This window comes from Marmota flaviventris, chromosome 2, assembly GCF_047511675.1.
Source record: "Marmota flaviventris isolate mMarFla1 chromosome 2, mMarFla1.hap1, whole genome shotgun sequence".
Lineage (NCBI taxonomy): Eukaryota > Metazoa > Chordata > Mammalia > Rodentia > Sciuridae > Marmota > Marmota flaviventris.
The window spans coordinates 106,341,139-106,360,413 of NC_092499.1; positions in this window are offsets into that span (position 1 = coordinate 106,341,139).

Genomic DNA, 19,275 nt, shown 5'->3' on the forward strand with positions numbered 1-19,275 from the left:
TTCAAATAATTGACCCAAAATGCTGTTGACTAGATTCATGTTGCTTTGGCAACATTTACTCGCTGTTGGCAGTTAATTAACTCTTCTGTGCTTCATCTACAAATGGGGGGAAATAATGCCTACTTCGTAGGGTTTTTGTGAGATAAAGTGATTTGTAAGAATAGTGGTTGGCATGTTGTAATCACATATAAGCATTAGGCATCATTATCATCCTCCTAGTAATTTCCCTAAATAGCTGGCAGAGAAAACAAACTAATCAACAGAGCTTTAACTAAACAAGTTGGGCCATTTAAGAAATTTCATTCTTTGTTGCAGATTTTTCATAATTCCAAATTTTACTTTGTTTTGTAATGTGCAGAATTCCCCACAGGGTGGCAGAAAATTATTTGAAACCATGTAGAATTACATGTTTTTGTGATCTTTCGTTTCTTCTTCATTTTAGTAACTTAAGCATTTAAGCTTTGATCAGTGTTTGGTTTTGAGTAAGCCATTATCCTATTTGTCTTTTCCCCCATCTTGATGAATTATCCACATGTATTGTTGAAACATTAGAAACTATAGGGAAACCAAAATAATAATCACTATTAATACATTTATATATATCCTTTCACATTTGTGTATACATATAACTATAAACTACATATGTTTTCATAAAAATATGGATAATGTACTAATAGTTTACAATGTTATTTTTTCCTTTTAAATTTTTTAATTTGTTCTTTTTAGATATACATGACAGTAGAGTGTATCTGGACATATTATACATACATGAAGTATAACTTATTCTAATTAGGATCCCATTCTTGTAGTTGTACATAATGTGGAGTGTCACTGGTGATATATTCACATATGAACATAGGAAAGTTATGTCCAATTCACCTATTTTCCTTTTCATATAAAAATATATCATTAACTTCTTTTCAGGTCAATAATTATATTTCAATATCATAATATTTATTATAACTTATTTATTAGCAATCTTTTATGGAACATTTTTTTACAGTTAAAAAACATTTCTTGGTGTGTTCCAAAAGTTGGAAACATAGGATTAACTTATTTTCAAATAATAATTATACTTTGAAATAATATGCTCAATATACTTTTCTTCCACTTCTTACAAGAGTCTAACGCAATGGATCCAGTTGTTGATCTGAAAAAAAAAAAAAAGAAAGTTATTAAAAACATACTATTTTCCCTGTATTTTTAGACTTTTGGAACAATGTTGAATGTATTTTTAAGATTACGTATTGTTTCTATATGCCTTCTTAAATATTTAGATTCTTAAAAAATGGAAAAAAAAAGATTCAGGAAAAAAAGTATGGCTTCCAGACCTTAGGTAGAAGGTATCACTTAGAAAGTGGTACGTTAGCTTAGAGCCGCCATCAACCTTTTCCTTTGTGGTTTCTAGCTTTGGTCTTATGTTTAAATAGGCATTCCCCACCCTAAAATTATACAAATAGTTACTGTTGTTTTCTTCTGGTGGTATAATAGTTTCTATTTTTTACATAAGAATATTAAATTCAATTGGAATTTTATGTATATGCTTGTAATATGAAAAGTGGAATCTGACTTTATTAAACTGACTGGTTTGCCTAACAACATTTATCAAAGCATCCAATAATTCTTGAACTCAACTAGGATTCAGCCAAATGAATATTTACTTTCTGAGATGTCATTTTAGGTTATTCACTTCTTTAAAGTAGCCAGTCATTTGATAGATTTTTATTGAACAATATTATAAGTCAGTGCTGTTGGACCCTGAGGATGCAGGAAAATAAGACCCAGTGTCTACCTTCAAAGACCTCAACAGACTAGTATGAACGAGGAGCAAATGAAGATAATAAACACTTGGTGGACTGAGGTGACCTTGGTACTTCTAAGGTACACCTAAATGAATGGAGTTAAACAGATGGGAAGGAGAAGAGAAGAGTAATGTGAGCCTTTCTGAGGGAAGAGATCTTGAGCTTAGTGACAAGAGAAATTCCCGTTTCAGAAGGAATGGCCTATGCAGAGATTTCTAGAGACTGTACACTGTTCAGTTATAGCACAAGCAGTGGGAGAGTGGGTAGTTGTGAACAGACCATGATGAAAATGGGTTGTCAAAGACCAAATTAAAAAGAAAATTTTTAATGGTAAGGATTTAATTCAGAGCTAATATAGTGAGCAACATGCAAAAGCAATCAATCATTATTGTATAATTACACTCAGCAAGAAGAGATTGAAGGATGTTTCTGTGTAATGACATAGTTCTCCTAAGAGAACAGCTTTGAGGGGAGCAATAGTCATTTGACTACGTGCTCTAGTATGTATGTTAAGATTGTTCATGATTTCTTGTCATACTCCATACATAGAAATAAAAGCACTCAGCCAACATCAACTTAAAGAGATATTGAGTCTGTGCCAAGAATTATGGGACGTGATAAATGGTAAAAGGTATCATATAACCTATGCTAGCAGAGAATGACGTTATCAGACTCTGGGGAGAATAGGTCCTTTGCCACCTTTTTAAAAGTTAGAATGACAACAGTGTCTCAGGGTGACTGGTGGAGTGTCATTTCTCTGGGAAGCTGTGTCTGCTATTATATACATGTTTTCTTTTTTTAAAAAATATTTATCTTTTAGTTGTAGGTGGACACACAATATCTTTATTTCATTTTTATATGATGCTGAGGATCAAACCCAGTGCCTCACACGTGCTAGGTGAGTGCTCTACCACTGAGCCATAACCCCAGCCCTATATACATGTTTTCCATTGGGAAGAACCACTGGTAGCCTGGGAGGTATTAATTACTACACACATTTTCTTTTCTTTTTTGATGATGATGATGATGTGTTGGCAACTTTTCCACATGGAAGCCATGGACTGGGTATATATTTTATAACCTATTTCCATTCTCCACCAGGCCCACTCTTCCTTGAAAGTATGAGAATCTTGTTCTACCTTCTGTGCAACACACAGATTCTTGAAAGTATGAGAATCTTGTTCTACCTTCTGTGCAACACACAGATTCTTGGATAGCTCTTTTTGCTTCTTTGTGCTTTGTTATTCCCATTGCTACTCCTTCCTCCTTCATCAAATCAGTCTCCCTGCATCTCTTCAACATTAAGAAATTTTGATGTTCTATTACTCTGTACTAAGAGGCCATGTTGTACTCCTACAAATTGTTTTGGTAAATAATTAAAAGGGCATCTCCTTACGTGGCTTTGTCTGGTGTTCTTCTTTAAGTCCTGCCTGACAGATGACACAATCAAGGTACCTAGTAAGAGGAGAAAATTCTTATCAGGGTTATTGCTAGCCTATGGTACAATTTTATGCAAAATAGTCATCAAAATCCCTTCTGTCTAGATGAAGCACCTTGGGGCATGGTTGGTGATCTGAATGCTACCTTTTCTAATTCTCACATATACACTTTTGCATAAATTTTCAAAATATAGTCTTTACTTCAGGGCAGATAGAGCCTTGCTCCAGAACATGCAGCTCGAGAAATGGAGTGGTCCTTCAGTTGAATGCTGCTCACCTGCTTACAACCTGCTCACCTAAACAGACTGGCCCTAGTTCTCCACTAATATCTTGGAATTGAATGTAATTCTTTTACAAAAGAGCTCCTTTATTCTGTTAATAAAGCATTTTTTGAGGATTTCTTCTGAACATGAAATGCAGTTTCTGGATACATTCATACATGGTACTTAATAATTGCTCACAGAGCTTTCTTCTCAACCTTGACCTGAGATAAATGAGAGATGCTGAAGAGTAAGACATTTGAGATAATACTAAGAAAACACTTGTATAAGTTCAAATTTCAGAAGGCATAAGATGCATTAAGTAAAACTCTTGCATGCTGCTTTCTAAGAATTTACGGACCATTATTCTTGCTTATAAGCATATAAATTCAGTAGTGTTTGGCAGCTCACTCATAATTTTTGAAAAAGCACCACATATCTATCTTTTTTACATGGAGTGAAGATGTCTTTGCTAGTTAAGCTCGAGGGTAAAACTGGATACAATTATATATTCATTTAATTATTCATAACTTGAGCCTGAAATGAATGTGTATATATTTTTCACTTATTCACTTTATAAAATTCAAAACTAAACCCAGCAGCAGTTTTGTCTTTAGCATGGTAACAAGTTTCTACAATGAACTAGTCAAAAATTGTTCCAGAGAGAATTTGTGCTTTCCTATTTCAGAAAGTCAAATTGGACTGCACACATATATTACACATCACCCTTGTGTTATGCTTCCGTATCCCAGAGAGTACTGGAGGGAAGCAACAGCACATATTTCTAAGAAACATTTCCCTGTGCAAAGTTAGGATGTAGCTATTACAGGGGAAAACTAAGCTTATTTGTTAGAGGATTTTAGTGCACAGGACTTTAAAGATTCGACTCACTCAGGAAAATAGCTAATTTATGTTATTTAGCAAGAGTGAGAGTTCAGACTGCAATAGTCATTTCGTTGAGGATAAGAGAGATATGCCTTTTATCTAAGAGAAGTAAGGAAAGACTAATAGTAGTTTAGATTACTCGCTGAAACCAATGGTGTGAACAAATCTTGGAATCCATATTTAAGTCCTCTGTAAGAATGTTTTCGTGAGTCATAAAAAAATGACAGATGTGAGTTTAAAACTATTTTATAAAATATCAAAAATCAGCCATTTGGTTGCTAACATGGTTACTATCTACACAAATCCTCCATACTGCATAGTGTATAATATCTTCTGTCTCAAACAGGGCTCACTACAAAAAAAAAAAAAAAAAAATCATTTTACTTAGTAACTAATGCTCCTGCATTGAGACATGCTATCACTATGATTGGTTTATAATTAAAATAAAGAGTAATTTGAAAAGTAGCACATGATCTTAAAGGTATAAAATATTAGCAGCACTGTGACCAACTATGCTTAGAAATATGTTAGAAATAGTTTCAAATTAGAAAAAAAGCAAAGTTTGATTGATCGATTGATTGATGAGGGTGGCAATGATGATTTTACCGGTGATAGGGCTTTTTAAATTCTTTCTGAGCTGGGTTAAGTAAAAGTAAGAATTGATCAACTGAAGTGACCAGATCTATAGTCAATTATAGGTTCCTCATCCAGAATAACATAGAGTTAGATATAAGACTTTCATTCAGCAATTAGTCATTCACTGCCTTAATCATTTGTTCCACATCTTCAAGCACAATCTTACTTGTTTTGAAAAAAAACAAGTGCATTTCAAAATTTACAAGCGATTGCCAGGTCAATCGGGAATTTTATTACATTTAACAAAACAAAGCACTATGTAGTGTAACAAAACATGACATTCTGTAAGGCAAATGCATTTTTATTTAACACAAATATAAAAACTCAAAGGCAACATTATCTAGTTCACTATTGAAATGGATAAAAAATGTATTTCCAAAATATTCTTTGTTCTAAAAGTAATTCAGTCAATTGAGAGAATCTGATTATTCGTATTTTAAATCATGGGACATCTGTAAATAAATAAAATGTACTAGTGTTCTTTTCAAATATTTTTCAGTACAACTGAGAAGAAAATACTGAAATTGTAACATTAGTTTTCATTTTCATTTCTTTGCCCTTGTGGTAAAGAAAGAGAAACACTGCTAAAGCACTGAATAATGAGAAAAAAGAAGAAAGCTTTGCAATTTCAGATATGCATGTCATAGGAATTTTCAAAAGACCTTTAAATTATAAAATTTAGGTGTTTTTTTTTTTTTTTGGAAAGGAACACTTACTCTTTAGCAGACTACCCATTAATATAAGAGAACATATACATATACTTTTAATATGTATATATGTATAGAGTGAGATGCCGTTTCATTTAACAATGATATTACCAGGCAGCATTCACAAAAATTGCATCTAATATGCCTTGTGTGTGTGCAGTTTGGGGTATGGAGAGGAAGGGGAAGGATTTGAATCAATAATATAAGTAATGCCTGAAATTATATTGTTAGTTTTTCTTTAATTAGCTTATTATACTGATCCATGTTAAATGCAATTATATTTTATAGAAGGGCTTAACACATACACATTATGCTAAAATGGAAGATGTGCTGGCTATTTTGCTACAATCTCTGTGGCCTTGGGCAAGTTACCTAACTTCCTTCCCCTGACTTCCTTTTCCTTATCAGTAATTTATGAGATACCATTGATTCATTTTACCTAATTTAGCATTTTGTCTGAAGCTGTGATCTTCATATCCTTACGTTTTAGGAGTTCATTGAATGTTATATAGATGTTTAAGTACAAACATCTGATAATTTCACATTTATAGTCCATCTTTTTCAAAAAAATTGCATAAAACAACATAACAATTAAAACCCAAACATAATTCCATCCATCATTTCAGATAATAGGGAAGCTACTATAGAGAATCTGAATATTTTTCATAGATACTGACATTTACAGTTTGTAGTTTTGCAAAACATAGTCCACAGAGTCCTGAGCTCACAATCAGCAAATTTACTTTAGAATTCCGATCTGACCACTGAATTTGTTGATCTACCTCCCCAACATGCACTCTGGAAAACAGGAACAGTGAAAGAAGACACGCAATCTCAGTCTCAGCCTTTGCCTTGATTGACATTCAGAATGCCTCCATTTTGAAAACGTAGAGTTCTTTAAAAGTTTGGTTTATAAGCCTGCCACTTCTTATGGTTTTGCCTCAGCGCTGAAATGAAATCATTTGAAATGTGTTCCTTTTTTCATTTTCATATTCTTTTTTGTGTTTTGGCTATTTACAAAGCCATTCTCTAGAAAATTATTTTTTTTTGGCTTAGCTATATATATATTTAACGTATTAATGGAAATATGTATGTTTTTAGGTTCATCTGGCTAGGGTATAATCTACTTCCCAAGGTATCCCAGGAACGTCTTAAACAAGTGATCTTTTTGTTAAATTAGTAATTTTATCTAAAATCAACTTCTTATTTCAATTTATTTTAGGGAAAAAAAAAGTCACAGGTCGTGGTCTTTATTGCTCTTCTTCTCCCACACCCTCATAAATTGGCCTGGTGTTTAATTTTTGGTCTAGGAAAGAATAATTCATTTTTATTTTCATTTAATTTTAATAGTCAAGGAGTAGTCCATAGAGATTGAATAAATTCAATCCTTCTGCAATTAGTGTCAAATTTATTCATTCTGGATGTGGATAACTGAAGAAATACAGATCCTCCCACATACTGGCAGACACCTTTATCAGGTTTAATGTTTTATGTAAATGATCCCACTTGAAAGGAAGCTTGTCTTGTTCCTTATTCCTCCCTTTCTGTCTTTGTTAATTGTTTGTTTTTAAACCTAAGCTTGCTTTCAGCATTCTGGCAGGACTGTGCTGTTCACTGGATTAACTGTGGGATCCTACAGAGATAACGCACTCTGCTATTAATTTTGGCTCAATTGGATAGAGAAAGTAAGTCCCCCCAATTTTAAGAAAAAGTTCCCAACCACATAACTTTTGTGGGATGCTCTAGCAAGGATGATATGATGAGACCTCATGAGGATTAAAATGATGTGGTTTGTCTCCGGTGCAGCGAGCAGATCAGATTATTGTGAGTAGCCATTTGTCTCGCACAGCACAATCCATCTGCATCATCCCAGTTTTGTTACCTAGAAATGACTTTTCTGAGCAGGAATATTTTCCCTCCTGTGGAGAGGCCAAGATAGAAAAACTTACCAAGTAGCTCAGCATCTAAAACATTTAAAATACCCTTTCTTCTTCTTTTCCTTTAAAACCAACATATGGGGTAATATGGTTAATTCTATACAGGTTTTATAATTAACCATCTCAATAGATGAAGAATATAATAGTCTAATACACTACTCTTAATTTAAACACAGACTGGCTATTACTAACCATGACTCATCAAGATTTTTTAAAAAGAAAATTTAGTTATCTCTTGTCAGGTCACTATTTAATGTTACTTTCTATATTTGCTGTGATAAGCATTAAAATCTGTATATTGGTTGATAAATCATTGTTTAGAAGTGTCTAAAGGGTTCAGTAAATGGTATGAAATTGCCATAGAGTAATAAATGGTTATTTGATAATGAATGAAATTGTTTGAAAATACTGTTAAAATGTCAAGTTAAAACATATATATCATTACTCAAAAGGAAGGCAAACATGGAAACCACAGTGACATCATAAATATACTGCAATAAACACATTTATTTATACCAAGGCAAGTTGTAGGTACTTTGTATAAATGCGTACAAATTGATATATGAAGTTAATTTCAATCTGTAAAAGTAATTGCATTGGTTTAACTTATTTAACTCTGCTTACAATAATATTTATTGCAGAAAAAGAAGGTAAAGAAATAAATGATGATAAATAGATAAAATACATAGGAAATGGGAATTGTTTTACAATTTAATTACACTGTCACATAAAATTATCACACAAATACACCAACCCGACAGCAGAAATACATTAAAACTCTATTATCCAATGCAGAGAACAGTTTTTTTGTTGGCCTTTATTTAATTTGCACATTTAAAATTATTTTATGTTTTTCTGCCAGCATAAAGTGTCTAAATAATGTCAAAAAAAGGGGCAAGTTAGGAACAAAATTATTTTATAAAATAAAATTGTACCACTTGGTACAATGTTGTGAAGACGGATATACAATCTAAGAAAAGGGTAATAATCCACATTTCCCCATGAATGATATATTGAAGAAATATAAATTCAGAAACTCACAATAGAAAATGAAGCTAATTGAGTTGTTAGACTTGAGCAGAGCTCATAAGATGCGTACACACATAGTATCTGTACATCTAAAATGACATAACATTTTATTTGGGGTAAATACAAATTGCAAAGATTAGTTGGTTTTACAAAATTAACCCAAACATTTATTTCCTAACGTTTACAAGGCGACGCTAGATGCTATGGATATTATTTCGATTTTCTCTTGAAGGCTGATCATTTGCCCTATTTTGCTGTTTTTAGGTTGAAAATTGGGCTCAAAGTACAGTGTCACAAAAGCTTCCAGTAAATTTTGAAAACTTGGACTCAATTTCTGTGTTTGGTCTTTAATCATCCTAACATTAAAAAAATGCATTTAGTAGCAACTCCACTAGTAACATATTTAGGTTATTAGAGCAAAGACAATTGTATTCATTCTATAATGGGAATACAGAATTTAGTGAGGAGAAAGGGAACATGATAATTAAAATAAACTAGTCAAAGGGAAAAACTCATTGAAGAAATGAGTGAGAATTGAAAATAATTATGAAAGTGAAAGCTCAAAGGTTTAATGTAATTTAATATCAAGTGATTAAAAAAAGTAGCACGGCAATTATTCCTGAGGGCCAAATATTTAGCCTTTGACAAAAAATAGCTTTTTAGATGATTTTAGTCTTTATGAAATAAATCCATTTTTCTTTCTCTCTCATTCTCTCATTCATTCAAATAGAAGGCAAATATGTGGATCTTTTACAGAGTGCAGTCAAATAAGCCATTGTAAACACTTACAATGGCTGGATCATAACAAATTGGAACTATTCTTCTGAGTTGTTACAAAATGCCTAATGGGGAAACATAAATGATGAATGAAAAACTGGAAGGAAGTTTTCATGGACTTAATTGGCCAGACAAGGGCTCATATGAAATTAATTATGCAGTTCTCTGAACTAAAGAAATTTCTGATAATTTTCTCACCTTCAGTATTTGAAACATGTTTACTAGTACAGGTCTTACTGAGTCATTCTGCAGTATTGTCTGCTGTTTACATGTATGCTTGTGTGTTTATGTGTAGGTTCTTAATTATTAATGAATAGGTTCTGTTATTTGTACAGATTTCTTTAATTTTTTTAAATAAAACAAGCAGTGGAAAGGATGAAAGTACAGTTGCAACAACATTCAAATAATTTAAAATTTCAAAAACAATAAAATAAGAACAAATTCAATTTTAATATGTATTTCTCTTTTTATTGCTGTTAAAAGATCATTTTTAATAAGTCAGATTTAATGATTAGATAAATGTAAACATAATTCTTCTCAGAGAGAGAGAGAGAGAGAGCGCTACATTTGATTTTTTCCTAGTGGTATGATATATGGTAACTAAAGTGTATTTTAAATCTTATGGGTTTCTAGGCTCATTTTGAATTTCAGCTGGTGAATTCATTTATGAAAGAAAAGATGTCAAATTTGAAATAGGTAAAATACAATAATAAAGCTAATTCAAACATGACAATGGAAAATGGAGATGCTTAGAGAGAAAATTTAGAGTTTCAGATATTGATGAGAGTAGAATCATAAAATGTTATTCTTAGAATGGCTTTCATATTCCTATAAATTAAATAAATTGACTCACTTCTGAACATTCGGGTCTTCAAAATGATATGTATATACTGAAAATATGATCTTTTTTATTGGCTATTGCTACAAAAGGGTCATAAGTAATGCCAGCCATTATTAGAATTTAGAATACATTATTTATTGTTCTTCAGAATGGACTATTATATGCAATTGTTATTTAAAAAATATTGAACTTTTATCACATTAAAAATGCTGTTAATTTTAAATTCAAATTCCTCTATTCTTAATGGGAGAAATAATTAATCATTAAAAAGTTTATGCCCTTACCTTGAATGTAAAAGTAAAACTCAAGAAAGAACCAATGTAATTAAACAGAAATGCCTTCATCTTTCTGAATATATAAAATGCCATCATACTGCAATATAACTCTTTTGCCTCTCATTTCTAATATCCTCTCGATATTAATGTTTTCACTAAGACAACTATTATTGTTACTGTTCCTACCTGCTCCACCATGACAACAACTTCTCACTTGACATACGTTCCTAAATTGTGTCATTTGGGTGCCTAGGAAAATTTTGGAGCTTATGTATGAACTTGCAAGAAGAAAATAGAATAAATGTTCTTCCTTTTACCTAAGATCAGAGCTGGATCTTATAATCATCCCCTTCTCCCTCTGTTAATACAGAAATTGCATTAAAGACAGGTCAAAGATAAATAGGAGACCACCAGTCATATCTGATTTCATGTGAGTGGAAAGAGGAGCTTAAGAGTGCTTCCACAGAACTTCTGAAGGCTCAACTTGTCTTAGACTTGTGTTTCTATAGTCATAAAACTCTTTAGGGTATGGAAAACAGGGATGAAAGTGCCCAGGTCCTGTGTTTGAGTTGTACTAACTCTTTGAGAATTTAAGCAGCTGCTGCTCCATGGAGCCAAAGAGTGGAGGAGAGAAGTGTGCTACCAATTGGTGCTAAAACCATATTGGAAGTCCTTGTACCCAGTTTCATAGATATGTTGTCTTAGCTTGGCAGACCTTCCTTGTTTATTTTAATTAATTTAATGTATATATATTTCTTGCAGAGGTTGGGGGAGAGAGGGAGGAGAAGGGAGCATATTATTTAGCATACTTGGAACCCAACCTTAAAAATCTATAAGGGTATGCTTGGAGGCCCATTTTACTAGACAGATACTAAAGCCACCATAGAGAGCTTTTTGATGTATTATAATTTTTGTTTTCTTTTTTTTTCTTAAGCTAGATATTATAAAGGTGTAATTTACATGTTAAAATTTATCTCATTAGATGTATGGTTCCACAAATTTTGACAAACCTATACAGTCTTGTAATCACCATTATAATCAATATAGAGAATATTTTTATTATCTTGAGAAGTTCCCTTTTACTAGCCTCTCATTCTTAGACTCTGGCAAATATTAATCCACTCTTGTCCTCATAGTTGTGCTGTTTTGACGATGCCATAGAATTGCAGTCATACAGCATTCGAACTACTGAGTTTTCTTTCTTTCAAATGGCAGAATGTTTTGGAGACTTATCCAAAGTCTCATATATCAGTAGTTCATTCTCTGTTATTGATGAATAGTGTTTAATTGTATGGATCTATTTACCCATCAATAGATGGGCATATTTGAATTGTTTTAAGTTTTTTAAAATGTGTGTGTGTTTGTGTGTGTGTGTGTGTGTGTGTGTGTGTTGGGGATTGAATCCAAGGAGCACTCTATTACTGAGCTACACTGATTCTTTTTATATTTTATTTTGACATGGGGTCCTGCTAAGGTGAGGCTGGCCTTAAACTTGCAACTCTCCTTCCTCAGCCTCCCCAACTGCTGGGATTATAGGGGTGTGCCACCACAACTGTTATAAGTTTTTGATGATTGTAAGTAAAGTAGTTATAAACACTTAAGCACAAGACTTCATTTTTTATACACATATACACATATATATGCACACACATATACATATAGGTATAGATACACTAGATAGATACCTTTGTTTTTCTTCTATATATGTCTATAGATAGATAGGTATCTTTGTTTTTCTTATGTAAATATCTAGGAGTGGAATTTCCAGATTGTGTGGTGTCTTTAACTCCATAAGAAACTACCAAACTTTTCCAAAGTGACTTTACCATTTTTCATTACTTCACTGCAATACCTGGTGTTTCTATTGCTCTACATTCTCATTAGCTCTACATTCTCATTAACACTTGATGTTGTCAGCTTGTTTGGGGCCAGTCTAACAGGTATGTAGTAGAATATGTTGAAACTTAATTAATTTCACATAACATTTGAATTCAATGAAGTTTAAATAATTCTATCTTGTTTTCCAGTTGAGAGGCTAATATTGAAACACACAAAAATCAAATTAAATATTTCAATTGTAGTCAAAGATGACAGCAGAAAAAGATATTAAAAGAAAGTACAGGATTTATTTTCATTGAATTGTTAGGTTAGACATCACTAAAGTAGTCTACTCTGCCTGCATGTTTTGTGGATACCTTAGTTCAGGCTTTTATCATCTCATCTTACATGATCATGTGTCTTCTAGATTCTTTGTACTACAATCAGTCCTTATTATAGTTACTAATTTAATCTATCCGAAACAGTTTTCTTTTGCTACAAAACAAATTTGCACAAACTTAAGGGCTTAAAACAATCATCATTTATTTGTTCATAGTTTTGTAGGTCAGAGATCTGGCCACAGTGTGGCTGGATTCTTTGATTAGGGTCTCACAAAGCTAAACTTAAGGTGTTAGAGTTGCACATGCTTCCATCTGGAGTATAGGATCTTCTTGTAACTTTATCAGGTTGTGGCAACACTCAAATCCTTGAACTGAGGATCCCGTTTTCTATTGGCCATCAACTGGGAGATGCTCTCAGTTCCTAGACATGTGGCCCCTTTCATCTTCAAAAATAGCAAATTCTTATGCTTCAAATAGAGTGAGCCCAATCTCATTTAAGGGCTCACTGGATGAGTAATCTACTACTCACCCAGAGTAATGCCCACCCAGACCTTTCTCATATTCAACTATTCTGGGAACATAAATACTCATGGTTAGGATAGCTCACACAGATTCCATCTACAATTAAGGGAATGAGATCCTTGGGGATCATTTACAATTCTGCCTATCATGTGTAGGAAATAGTTATTTAATTGAGCAACAGTAAACAAATGAATTTCTATGTTGCTCATTATTTGCTGCATCTTATATTTTTCTTTTGGGCTCACTTTTTTCTTTGACAAGGTACTTACATTCTTTAATAATTATTTTATTGAGATTCAGCTTGATTTGTTAATTTTGTATTTTTTTAATATTTATCTTTTTTCACATTTTTAAAAATTTTAAATGAATATCAGTCTTGCATCTATTTCTTTATAGATCTTAAATGTATTTGTTTAAAGACTTAAGAAAAAATTTTAAATGATTTTTCTTCCATCTCTAGTAAAATTCTCTTCCAACAATAGTTTTGTTTGGTTTTCTTAGAATCAGGGTTCTTCCTGTGTTTTAGAATTTACGTTTTCAAACTCATCTAGAGTGGTTTTATATTTTTATATATTTTTATATTTTTCTCTGTTAGTTGCTTATTTTATAGCTGCTTTCATCTGCTCTCCTCCAGAGTATCCAGCTAGAATGCAGTCTGCTGTCAGCTGTTCCCAGCTCCTGTTCTAGAGGATATTAATGATACACAAGGTGATATTGGGTCTGGTCTGGGTCAGGAGGTTGCATCTATCCTTTCTTCCCCTCCAGATGCTCATCTTCCTATAAATCATAACCCAAAGCATCCTTGAGCTGAAACAGAGGAACTCCATTCTTAGTCCTGGCTCAAACAGGGAGTGGGGTTCTAGTCTCCACCCCTTCTTGGGCACCTTAGTTTCTATTGTCTCATGAAAGTGAAATTCCTGACTTCTAAGTGCTTCCAGACCCAGGGTATATTTCAGAGCCTCAGCCTCACTCGACTTTTTAACAGAATTACTCTGATTGCTGAATTGAGAATAGGCTTTGAAGATCAGTGCTGAGATTGGGGGACATAAGGGTGGAGGCAAGGAGACTAGTGAGAAGGCTGATGCAATGATCCGAATCAAAGATAATGGTGGCCCAGGCCAATACAAAGGAGAATGAAGAATCAAGAATAATTGCAAGAGTTCTGATGTGAGAATCTGGATGGATGGTGGTGTCATGCACTGAAATAGGGACATAAGCTGGATCTTTTTCCAAATGATTGAGGTGGTTCTCCAAATCTAGGTGATTATGGGTTTAGCAGAGTACTGACTCCAGCCATGAGGTAAGCATGTTCAGGAAATTTAGTCTCCAGTATTTAAGGTCAGAGTCTATTGGACCAAAGGATCAGAGCTCCCTAAAAAAAATGGGCTCCTCTAAAATAGGAATGATTCATTCTGGGCTGGAGGTGATAAGAGAACCACTTGTTTTTGACAGTGGGTGACTTACTCTAGATTAAACCCCTATTTCTATATATTAAGTGCCAATCTTTTGCCTGAATCCTGTATCTAGTCCTACTGGGAGGGGTACTTTGGCAGTGAGCCTTGGCTCCAAACTGCCCTTGAGAAATCAAAGAATAATTCTGATTTATAACCAAAGTGTCATTTAGGCATATCTCCTTGTAAAAAGTGAAATCAAATGTTGAGGCAATTATGAGAATTATTCAGGCAGACATTTCTTTCTCCCTTATATGGATATTTCATGAAAAATTTTTGGGCTTGTCATTAACTAGCTCATTACTTTAATTAACCACTTCATTATGTAAGTGTAGACACAGCTTTAAAATTATTTATACTGTTTCTTCCTGTGTGTAAATAATTGCAGAGTAAAAATATTAATTTATGAATGTAATTGTATAGGTGATCACTCTGCATTTACTCAGAACTAGCAATTAGCTCATGCAAATCAGATAAGACAAAAGTCTGTCTGATCCTGTTCAGAATACAGGAAGAGTTAATTTGCCAGAATGCCTGCTCCTGGCCCATCTGATTCTCAAAAGTCACGTTCTTGCCTCTGAAAATCAGAAACCGGCCGTATTTGTTGTGAGCTTTATGATCACTCTTAATGCCCTTGCAAACACAGGAAATAAAATGCTAACAAATCATCAGCCATTATCTAATTATATTTATCTAGACAGATAAAGTTGTGGGGGGGAATGTGGATCATATTTTTTTAAAAAGGTCTTTTCTCGTTTGGCAAACAAAGATGAAATTTATAGCTTAATTATTCCTCATAGTTCTGTATAGAGTCTTTTCTGTTAATCATACCCAGGTCCTCAGATTTTCCCCCCCCCTATGAGGTCTAATTGTGTGTTGACTCTCAATTATATCAGTAGCCCATCCTGTGGGGGTAGTGCTAATGGGATTTAAATGCTTGTGAGGTTTCACTGGAGTCCACAGTAGGAAAAAGTTCTGATATAGATAGAATACCACTCTTTCCTCAATACAGACGTTAACTAATACCACTCTTTCCTCAATACAGACGTTAACTAATAGAGAGGAGTACAATCTCCTTGGACACCTTACATTGTGGAAACAGATTAGTTCATCTTCACCAAAACTCATGCTCTGCTTGAACAGCAGCAATTGAGCTGTTCTGATCACTGGATGTTATTAGGACATTCGTTTACTACCTATTTCAAAACATGGTTCAGAAGTTTAATGAAGTACATCCACAGGTCTTTGTCAACCAAGCTGCATCCCCTGGCCACCATGATTGCTTATATTCTTCACTCTTTGTGTGTTTGGGAAAGTTACCTAGGAGCTAGTCTCCCTAAGTTGAACACTACCTTGAAAAGACACAGAATCCAGTGCTTAGAGAAGATGACACTTATTTATTCAAAAGTTCCTTATTTCAATTTTTCAACCCTCCACTTAGTGCAACACCTTGACACTTCCACTGAGGGGAGAGAGGTTGACATTTGGGGAAAAAAATCAAGTTGCTTAAAGTCACTATTCACAGCAGTGATGCAGACCTTAACTACCAGAGGTTGATCCCTGAGTGACAGCCACACACTAGGTATTTTACAACATTATTTCTTTATTTTTAATCCTTTAAGTTTACATTATAGAAAATATGTGTACAAGTTTCAAAAAACTTCAAAGTACAAAAGTATATACAGTGGAAATTTTCCCTGCTGTTTCTGTTCTGAGCCTCTCAGTTCCCCTTCCCACAGGAGCTCATGATACCTGCTTCCTCTACATTTCACTCCAAAGGCACTAAATGTCATCAGTTTCTTTAGAGCTAATGTATGCATCTATATGTAAAGGCATACATTATTTCTCTATCCTTTTAAAGATACTTCCACTTAAAAAGGACAGGGAAATAATGGCTTAGCATCTAAGTTTTCTTGGTGTGACAGTAACTGAACTTTTCAATTCTAATCTGGAAGTCCTGATAAGACTCGGACATTGCCTGAGACAAGACGAAGCCTTGTTCTCTTGACTGTACACTCTCTTCTCTTTGCCAGAACATTCCTCTCTACTCAGCCACTACACTACTAGCCCTCAAAATGCTGACTGTCACTTCCTTTTGTTTCTCTTTTCCTAGGGAGGAGTGGATTTAGTACCTCTAACCCCCAAGTGATGTGTCCTTGCTCAGTGATGGCCTACTGTTCCAAGTTTATCTATTCATTTGTTTTTTCTCTTCCACTATCCTTGAATGAAGACACAAAATTGCTTGATCAATGTTTGCAGAGTGGATTACACATAATAATGTTAGAAACTAATTGAAATAGAATGCTAGGGTGGTTGATTACTATTTTAGAGGAAAAATCATAAAGTGAAAACAAACAGAATCATTAGTGAAGTAAGGATATGTTTATCTTAAATGCAATGAAGATGATTATAAAATAATTAAATTCTAATTATCTAGCATCATAAGGCTAGATGTGTTTAAAAATTCTCAAGAGAATCTCAAAGAATGCTGCAAAATGACAAAATTTAGAGAATGACAACATACAAAAAAATCATTTTAAAATAAAAAATCTGTTAAATTTTGTTGTCCATAATTATCAAATAGTATACAGAGAAAAAAATCACATTGGACTGAATCATAAATCCTGGTTATTAAAGGAAAACAGAGAAAAATGTAAAAGGGTCAAAAATAAAATCCATCTTCTCTTTAAAAGAAGTACACTCAAGTGAGAAAAATAGTGAATAGTAGAGCCACTTATTGGAAAAAAACAAAACAAAATTCCCTATATTCCACTATTCCCTAGTGAATGAGCAGGCTAGAATTAAGTGTTATATTTTTGTATTAAGGATCAAAACTTTGGGAAAAACTTTGGAGAAAACAGCAAGCAGGGCTGGGGATGTAGCTCAATGGTTGAATGCTTGTCTGGTGCGTACAGGACCTGGGTTCAATCCCCAGTATCACAAAATAAACAATAACAACAACAACAAAAAAAAAGCAGCCATTTTCTGAGGAGATAATCTTATACATTTAATTGTCACATTTCTCCTCCAATACCACATTTTAGAATTATATTTAACCATCAGACATGGACATCATCATGTTTTTACTTAAAGCAAACACATTACAATTATATAAACATGCTTCAGTGTCTAAAGGCCTCTAGGTCAGGAAATCCATCTATTTCACTTAGATTTTTCATATTGCCACCAAATTAACCTCTGAGACTGTTTGCTTTGCAATGTGGTTAATATTCCACGTACATTTCCTAAGATGACTCTGGAATCCATCCTCCCCGCCCATTCTTGCTGTTGGGTTCTTGCCATGTCTTCCTCTGTTCTAACCCTGGTCTCCTAACTGTCCTTCCTATCCCTTCTCTTCTCCTTTCCAACACAGTTCTCACATGGCTGCCATGTACAAGGGACAGAATGTCAGCATTTGTCAAGTACAGCATCCTATTTATTTGTTAAATTGTTATTTCCCTTCCCCCTGAGGATACAGGCAAGGAGTTTGTTTTCTACATTGCTCTATCCCTAACACCTAGAGCAGTGCTTGGCACATAGTAGGTGTAAAATAGTGAATTCATGCCTTAGTGTAGAATGACCATTTCACTCCCATCATTTTCTGAAATCTTATTTGATCTGCAATGCAGAGCTAAACCTTCTTAAATGATTTCACTCTGAGCATTATAATTTACATCATACTACTCATCATATTCTGCTTTGCATTAAATTATTTGTGTATAAATCTGTTATTCTATTAGATTGTAATTATCTCATGTGCAGACTGTGTTCTGTTCACCTATGTTTTCTTTACAATGTCCAACATCTTAAATAGTAATGTTAGCTTCAAGCCGGTGAACAGGCTTAGCTTCTTTAGCAGGTGAATATGATTACCCTAAGTGGTCAGATCCAGTGACCTAACTAATTTTAAATGGGTGCAATCACATAATTACATGGGATACAGAAGGAATATAAGGCATGCTGTTGGTCTGCAAGAGGATTACTGTTTAATGGGCAATATAAGATGATTCCATTGACCCAAGCATCAGAAGCATCTGTGTACTTGTCAAAATTTTCTGTGCCCTACCTGAGACTTTCTCAGAAAGAGAATCAAAATTTCTGGGGTGGGGAAGAGGATGTCTGAGAATCTGCATAATTAGGACATCTTCAGGTAACTCTTATTTGCAGTAAACTGGTTAATTATAGGTTTATTTTTCCTTCCATTGCCATGGTGGTATATTTGATCCTTAATCAAACACCCAGTCAACTCCCAGTTCCTAGGAATAATATGAAGTTCTTCTAGGTCAAAATGCAGTGGTTTAGTATCACATTACCTCCATAAGTCTGGTATCTCATTCATTCATTCATCAAAATTTATTGAGAACTTTCTTGTTGTGTGTATTTGTACCCTTGAGTCCTGGGTCTTATTGGTAGATTTCTATTTTGGCCCTGAGTTTCAAATCCTCATCTCTTTGTCTTCCTATTAGATAAGTTTTCTTTTAAAATCTCATCTTACCCTTGCTTTTCCTCCCCTGAGAGACTGGAGCTGTGTTCTGAGCTCTAGACCAGAGGCTGG